This window comes from Chrysemys picta, chromosome 1 (assembly GCF_011386835.1).
Source record: "Chrysemys picta bellii isolate R12L10 chromosome 1, ASM1138683v2, whole genome shotgun sequence".
NCBI lineage: Eukaryota > Metazoa > Chordata > Testudines > Emydidae > Chrysemys > Chrysemys picta.
In genome coordinates, this window is record NC_088791.1 from 81,373,261 (window position 1) to 81,381,809 (window position 8,549).

The 8,549-nt window shown below is 43.4% G+C and overlaps 1 long non-coding RNA gene across 1 annotated transcript; it reads right to left on the reverse strand.

Moving 5' to 3' along the window:
• Window positions 1–1,458: 1,458 nt before the first annotated feature.
• Window positions 1,459–5,505, reverse strand: LOC135974107 (uncharacterized). Its single transcript, XR_010591251.1, has 2 exons — window positions 3,957–5,505; window positions 1,459–3,878 (listed from the first exon to the last, which is right to left on the reverse strand). It is a non-coding gene; the product is annotated as an uncharacterized LOC135974107 (long non-coding RNA).
• Window positions 5,506–8,549: the final 3,044 nt, after the last annotated feature.

Consider the following 8,549-nt stretch of genomic DNA (forward strand, 5'->3'; position numbering starts at 1 on the left):
ACCTTCCTTTTGATGGATTGAAGTGTTTTGCAGAAAAAATAGATGAATCTCTTCATACTTTAAAAGACTCTACAGCCATCTTACGCTCTCTGGGAATTTACATCCCTGCACAAAAAAGAAAGTTCTGTAAGTATCAGATGGCCCAGAGATCTCGTCCCACCCAGTTTACTGCCTCCCAAAGACATTATGAACACCAGTGTAAGGGACAGCGCGTCGACCTTACATCCCACAACTTTGAAATGCCAATATTGACGGGCCAGTTGAGGTGCTGAGTTACCATCTCCAATTTTATCTGCTGCAACAATCTGCATGTCTCCCTGTTTTCAGTGACTGCCTTTCTCATTTCCGTCAAAGTTGGGAACCTATCATTATAGACAAGTAGGTGTTGGAGATCATTGCAACAGGATACTCCATCCACTTTACCTCCCTTCTCCCCATCCCATCTCCCTCCCTATCCCTCTTCAGGGAACCCTCTCACAAACACCTTTTGTGACAGGAAATTGACTGGGTGCTATAGAATCTGGGTGCTATAGAACCAGTTCCCACACAACACAGAGGGAAGGGATTTTATTCCAGGTATTTTCTGGTTCCGGAAAAGAAAGGCAGTTGGAGACCTACTTTAGATCTAAGATTACTCAACAGATTTGTAAAGATTCAGAGGTTCAAAATGGTAACTCTTGCAGCAATAATTCCATCATTGGACCAATGGGGATTGGTTCTAGGCCCTCAGCCAAGACAGTTATTCCATATAGTGATCCACTCTGCCCACAGAAGGTTCCTATGCTTCACTCTAGGTCAAGAGCACTTTCAGTACATGGTATTCCTGTTCAGGGTCTTGGCTGTTCTCAAAAGTACTTTCCGGGGTAGTGGCTCATTTTCAGACAAGGAACTCCGATTTTCCCATACCTTGACAATTGCCCTCTCACAGGGTGTTCTTTCAACACAGTTTTGATGGCCACTCAGAGGGCTGTAAACCTACTTCTTTGATTGGAACTGCAATTAAACATTTGAAAGTCCACCTTAAGCATGGTGCAAAGTCTGGAGTTCATAGGAGCTTACCCTCAATGTGGTTGTGACGGGTTGGATCACAGAAACCCCCTTGGGAGCTGCCACCCGATGTGCAAAGACTACCCCTGCTTCTGTTTTCCCTGCCAGCTCAGGACTCCAGCACCCTGTCTTGCTGAGCCAGACACTCCCGTCTGGCTCCAGACACAGACCCAGGGTCTGAATCACTTGTCCCAAAGCTGCAAGTTTACCTGAAAACAGCTCGCAGTAGCGTGCTTGTCTTTAGCACTCAGATGCCCAACTCCCAATGGGGTCTAAACCCAGATAAATCCGTTTTACCCTGCATAAAGCTTATGCAGGGCAAACTCATAAATTGTTCGCCCTCTATAACACTGATAGAGAGATATGCACAGTTGTTTGCTCCCCCAGGTATTAATACATACTCTGAGTAAATTACTAAACAAAAAGTGATTTTATTAAATACAGACAGTAGGATTTAAGTGGTTCAAAGTAGTAACAGACAGAACAAAGTAAGTCACCAAGCAAAATAAAATAAAATGCGCAAATCTATGCCTAATCAAACTAAATACAGATAATCTCACCCTCAGAGATGTTTCAGTAAGTTTTTCTCAGACTGAACACCTTCCAGGCCTGGGCACAATTCTTTCCCCTGGTACAGCTCTTGTTGCAGCTCAGGTGGTAGCTAGGGGATTCTTCATGATGGCTTCTCTCCATCTCTGTTCTCTTCCCCCCCTTTATATATCTTTTGCATAAGGCGGGAACTCTTTGTCTCTCTGGGTTTCCACCCCCCCTCACTGGAAAAGCACCAGGTTAAAGATGGATTCCAGTTCAGGTGACATGATCACATGTCACTGCAAGACTTCATTACTCACTTGCCAGCACACACATATACAGGAAGACTCACAGGTAAACACAGCCATCTGCGGACAATGGGAGTCATCAAGATTCCAAACCATCATTAATGGTCCACACTTTACACAATTACAATAGGCCCTCAGAGTTACATTTTATATTTCTAGTTTTAGATACAAGAGTGGTACATTTATACAAATCAGATGATCACACTCAGTAGATTATAAGCTTTGTAATGATACCTTACAAGAGACCTTTTGCATGAGGCATATCCCAGTTACTTACATTCACTTATTACCGTATTTTCTCTAAAACTATCTCAGTTACATTATATTGACTTATTATCAAGTTTTTATAAAACCATATAGACTGCACAACGTCACAGTGGTAACGGCTAAAACATTCCTCCCTTTGCACAGGTTCATAACCCTAGTCAATTTAGTCACTATAATCCAAGTCAGTCCTCAAACATCGGCCAAAAATTGCCTCCAGCTATTGGAACATATGGCGGCTGGCACCTTTGTAATACATGCGAGGCTTCATATGCACTGCCTCCAAGGCAAAACTCAGAACTGTTTATCCATCAAGCAAACAGTTTAAACAAACTAATCTCCAGGCCTGTGGTAGTAAAAAAAAAAAAATCCCTTGACTGTCAGAAGAACCCTCACAATGTTTGTGCAGTGGTCCCCTTCACTCAACCATCTCCATTGTCAGCAATAACAGTCCATACATCCCTGCTGGGGCGGGGAGCTTGCATGAATGCTCACACTGTTAAAGGTGGGTGGTCTCCTCTCAAGTCTATCCTGCACATCAACTTTCTGGAACTCACAGCAGTTAGAAATGCCTGTATCCATTTCCTTCTGCTGATTGGGGTAATTTTAGGTAACCCTTCTGCCAGGGGGAGCCAGCAGCAACCAGGGTCGGCTCGAGCCCGCACCCAGTAACCTGGGAAATTTACATACCACCCTTGAGTGCCTTTCTGCCGTTGCCCTGCTGGCTGCCTCCTCACCATGTCTCTCCACCTACAGACTGCTCATCACGCCTCTCCACCGCACCAGCAACACATTCACCAGCTGACTGTCAGTCATCTTCTGCTGCCACCTGCCTCTCTGCTGTGACCTCTGCACATTAGTCTCTTAGTAATTTTCAGCTTTTTGCAGTCTGGGCAGAAACACTGCCCCCTCTCAAGTGATTTCAGCTCTCAGTGATTTTTAGCTCTTAGTAGGCAGGGCAAAAACACAGTCCTACCACAACTGATTTCAGTTCTGATTGGGCATTTAACATAACAAAGAGGGTCCTAATGAAGCATAGTTAGCCCTATTCTTTGAAAAGTAGGGAGGAACAGGTTAAACCAGTCTAGGGAGGACCCTGGAGGGTGTACAGCCTCCTAACTGGGGATACCTGTCTCCACCCCTCTTACTTTCACAGGGCTCTGACTTCGAGCCCCTGACTTAATGAGGTTCTTTCAACTGAGGGTGACAGGTTAAGCACAGTCCTGCTTTCCTGTATTCCTACAATAATTACAACATTTGTAACCACATTTCACTACCCCTGCATTCAGTACTAAGGTGACTTGTACCCAACACCAGCCAAAGTTGATCACTTTTTGCTGAATATGTAAGCAGAGCAGGAGCAACCTGTATTTATATAAACATATCCAAGTCTCTACCCCTCCCAGCTAGCTGTCAGGGAAGCATTCATTGGGCCTGTTTATCTCTTGCTTTGGCTGGTTATAGAGCTTACATCTATAAAAATCGTGCTGGACAATATGTCAAGCATGTTTTACTTAAACTGTCATGGGGAGCGAGATCACCTTCCTTCTGCGCCGAAGCATCTTATCTTCTAGGCATACAAAACATCACAGTGTATGCCCTCAGAAATTCTCCCAGTTCTACTCGAGATGCAGTTTGAGTCACCACTCCCTGGGAGATGCCTTTCTCCTTTGTTGGAGTCCAGGCCTTCTGTATGCATTTCCCCCGACTCCCTTGATATCCAAGGTGCTGTTCAAGATAAAGAAAGATAAAGACCAAATTATTCTTGTAGTTCTGATGTGGCCAATACAAACATGGTTTTCTTACCTCACTCAGCTCATTGTTTGTTAACCAATCACTCTGCAGACTATCCCCTTCTCTCAGGATGCCAGTCAAATCTATCACCCCATCCTCGGGGGTTTTCAGCTCAAGGCATGGCTGATAGATGGTTCACAGGGTTTGAAACAACCTACGCTGAGGACGCAAAGAGAGTGCTGTTACATAGCAGGAAACAATCTATTCATGACACATATATCCAAAAATGGATGAGATTCAAACACCTGTGTGACCTAAAACATTTTTTACCTTCATCTTGTCCATTATCATTTGTACTAGATTACATTTAGGAGCTAAAAATGACACGATTATCTTTAATGTATCCATAAAAATACATTTGGCAGCTATTATAGCTTTCCATCGTACAGTAGTGTTTTTTTCTGTTCTTGCTCATCCTACAATGAGGAATTTTCTCAAGGGACTGGACAACCTCTTCCCACAAATCATATGCCCTACATCAGTATTGGACTTCAATTTGGTATTCAGATGTCTTGCAAGGCCTCCCTTTGAACCTATAGCCACCTGTTCTCTTCTGCACTTGTCTATGAAAACTGCATTTCTAATAGCCATTACTTCTGTTTGAAGAATGAGTGAGATAGGAGCGCTGACAACGTACTCCCCATTCACCGTCTTCTTTATTAATAAGTACATGCTGCAACTGCATCCCAAGTTCCTGCCAAAGGTATCTTCGGACCTCGACATAAATCAGCCTATCTACCTTCCAGTTTTCTTCCCTAAGCCACACTGGGATAAAGGAGATGTGACATTACATGCACTCGATATCAGGAGGTCATTAGCCTTTTACTTAGACAGGACTAATCCAGTTAGTAAATCTTCCAGATTATTTCTCTCCTTTGCAGACAGATCTAAGGGATCTCTGATTTCAAAGCAAAGACGCTTTAAATGGATATCTGGCTGCATTACCTACTGCTAACAGTCTTGTGATTTCAACCTCTCTCTAGAGTATTAACTCATTCCACGAGAGCCATCTCTACTTCAAGAGCCTTTCTTAAGAACTTTCCTGTCACGGAAATATGTAGAGTCACGACTTGGATTTCCAGTCATACATTTTCTGAACAATATACAGTCACTTATGCCTCAGCTTCTGATACCATATGTGGTTCTACTATTCAGTTTTCAATCCTTGACTTGACTCTGAAGCCCCACCTCTCCATAGAGGGTACTTCTCAATAGTCACCTAGTGTGGAGCACCCATAGAGAGACTGCTCAAAGAAGAAGAGAAGGTTACTTACCCTGCGCAGTAATTGTGGTTCTTCTAGATGTGTATCCCTTGGGTGCTCCACTATCTGCCCTCCTCCCCTCTGTTTCAGAGTTGTTTACAATGGGCTGTGCGGTAGAAAAGGAACTGAGGGAGGTTCACCTGCACAGCTCACCGAGGCTGCAGGGGGCGCATGTGTGGGCCAAACAGACCCTGCTACCTAAACCTCTGATCTGAGGGACATGGGGCACAAGCACACCTAGAGTGGAGTACCCATAGGGGGACACATCTCAAAGAACCCCAGCTACTGCACAGAGTGAGTAACCTTCTCTCTCTCTCTCTCTCTCTCTCTCTCTCTCTCTCTCTCTCTCTCTCTTTTTTTTTTTTCATCTGCTCTTTTCCCCTCGTTGGTATTTCTCCCTCCTCTGGAATTTAATCAAAATTTGATTGAGAAGTTCCTTCAAAAATTCAAAGATTGGCCTTAGTTTTTAGATCAGGAGCAAGAACAAAGGCAAGTTGTGGAGTGTCCTTGTCATATTTGCCTGCAAGAACATTTTTCCAGAAACCACTGTCTGAACTCAGTGAAAACACAACCTCAATTTTCCTCATACCTAGCACAGATTAAGGGAAGTTACCAACACATGCTCTACTTTAAATATTTGACAATGTGTTATGCAGCCTGTTGAAAGCCTGAAAGTATACCCACAATGTATCTTTTCTTTTTTTAGTTCTTGTGTTTGAATTTATTCCAGAAACATGCAGAAAAACCTATTCTGTTACAGGTTGCTGTTAAAGCTGTACCATCATTAACAGCACCCACTCCTCAGGTAATTGCACCATATGCCTGGAGAAGGGTTTTATATTTGAGTTAGAAAAGGACAACAATAAAGGATTATATCTCTCTGTAAAAGTGCCTGGTGTGCCCCTTCTCATACTTCTGAAGTAGTGTTTTCTGTTCTTCTTTTCTTCCTTCATCCATTAACTCTTAGAGGTTGCAAAACCCCATAGTACAATATAGAGAGCACGCTCCCGGGGTGAAATCCTGACCCCATTGAAGTCAATGCCAAAACTATCTAACTCAGTAGTGCAGGATTTCACTGAAGTTTTTCATTTACAGTTTAAAAGGGCACATTAGCAGGATTCATTGGAAGGATACCTGTGGCAGCACCAGAGCAAAGAAGCAGGTTGCCCTTGGAAGGTAAGTACGACCTAGTCAAAGATCTCCCGGCTATGGATAAACCTTGGATAAACCATAGACTTTTAGATACTCATCTGAACTCTGAACTTTTGTGGTTCTCCTATAACTCTTTAAACACCTACCTGATGTAGACAAAACCACAAGGCCTAAGAAAATAAATAAAAGGTAATGTTATGCTCATTATGCTATCATGGCAAGTGTTTTATCTTTTAAAATATTTTTCTCCTGTGTGTGCGTTTTCTTTGTATGTATATTATCTTTCCTCCTCAAAAGCCAGGGGTCTACCGATATTTACTAAATGTGATAGATGTTCTAAAAGTAGCCTCCTCAATTGCAGTGATGATGCCACAACAATGGCAAAATTCTTCCAAACCATTTATGCCATGATTACTTAAATTCAGCTAAAATAGGGCACAATGTCCATACTTTTAACACCATTGGCTAGTACCTTACACTCCGAGTAGTTCCATTGAAGTCAGTGGGGCTACTTGTTGAATAAGGAACCATTCAATAAGAGTATGTGTGTCACAACGTGACCCTAAGAATTCTACTCCAATTTACTACACTGCCTGATTCTGCCTCTGTTACACCCATTGGAGGAAATTCAAGCATGAGCTTTACCTGTTGAGTATTACCTTCCTAGGGGCTAGATTGTTCCGCTGTTGTTCATGCTGTTGAGCACTTACTCAGTTATCCCTATTGACTTTAAATGCCTTTAAATATCACTGTGCCACTTGAAGGTTGTTGCTTAAAGGCAAAGAGCTTGCTCTTTGAGGCTTCAATTTATAAGAGGGTGTTTATAATGATAATGAGCTTGGGCAAAAATCAGCAATAGTCTAGAATTCGAGCTGCTCTGAAAACAAAAGTTTGTGTAGTATCAGACATAATTTACATTTCTGGCTATAATATTCACTCAAAGAGCCAAAGATAGAACAGTTGCAAAACACTTGGCTTTACAGGTGTTTTCTCATTGCCCAGAGACAGGCCTGGGGAAAATGCAGATAAAGCTTAATTTAGCACTTCTTTGGAGTAACTGGGATCATAGAATCATAGAATATCAGGGTTGGAAGGGACTTCAGGAGGTCATCTAGTCCAACCCCCTGCTCAAAGCAGGACCAATTCCCAACTAAATCATCCCAGCCAGGGCTTTGTCAAGCCTGACCTTAAAAACCTCTCAGGAAGGAGATTCCACCACCTCCTTAGGTAACCCATTCCAGTGCTTCACCACCCTCCTAGTGAAAAAGTTTTTCCTAATATCCAACCTAAACCTCCCCCACTGCAACTTGAGACCATTACTCCTTGTTCCGTCATCAGGTATCACTGAGAACAGTCTAGATCCATCCTCTTTGGAACCCCCTTTCAGATAATTGAAAGCTGCTATCAAATCCCCTCTCATTCTTCTCTTCTGCAGACTAAACAATCCCAGTTCCCTCAGCGTCTCCTCATAAGTCATGTGCTCCAGCCCCCTGATCCAGGGATCAGAGACTCCCTTTGTGTTTTTCTGAGACATGAAGAGGAAATAACTATGGAAAAATAGCTTTCAACTGTTCATTATTTTCATCTATTTTTCCTTTTCAGTTTTAAAAATGTATGCTACTATTAAGGTGACACAGTTAAAATAGGCGTAGTCCTTTTGTATATGACTAAAAAGAACCGATTTTTGTTCTGTTTTTCCTACGTGTAATAGAGTAGTTGAACACTTATTCTAGGGGAAATATCTTGAATACAGCCATGATTTATTATTATTATTACTTATTACCAGGACCCCTAGTTACAGACCAGGACATCGTTGTGCTAGGTATAAACATAGAACAAAAAGATGAACCCTACCCAAGGAGCTTACAATCTAAGTATAAGACAAGAGAGAACAGATGGAGACAGACAGACAGGGAAATACAAGGAAATGAGACAATATTGGTTAGCATGATAGGCATGGGGGGGCTTTTGCCTTGCTCTGCAGCCAGGGCCGGCTCTAGTTTTTTTGCTGCCCCAAGCAGCAAAAAAAAGCGCCGCCCTCCAGCCCCCCCGCCGAGCGCCGCGCCGCCCCCCCCGCCGAGCGCTGCCAGAACCCCCTCCAGAGCGGCACCCCTGCGGCGCCCCCCCCGCCGAGTGCCGCGCGCCCACCCCCCCCGCGCCAAGCGCCGCCGGGAACCCCCCCCGAGTGCCG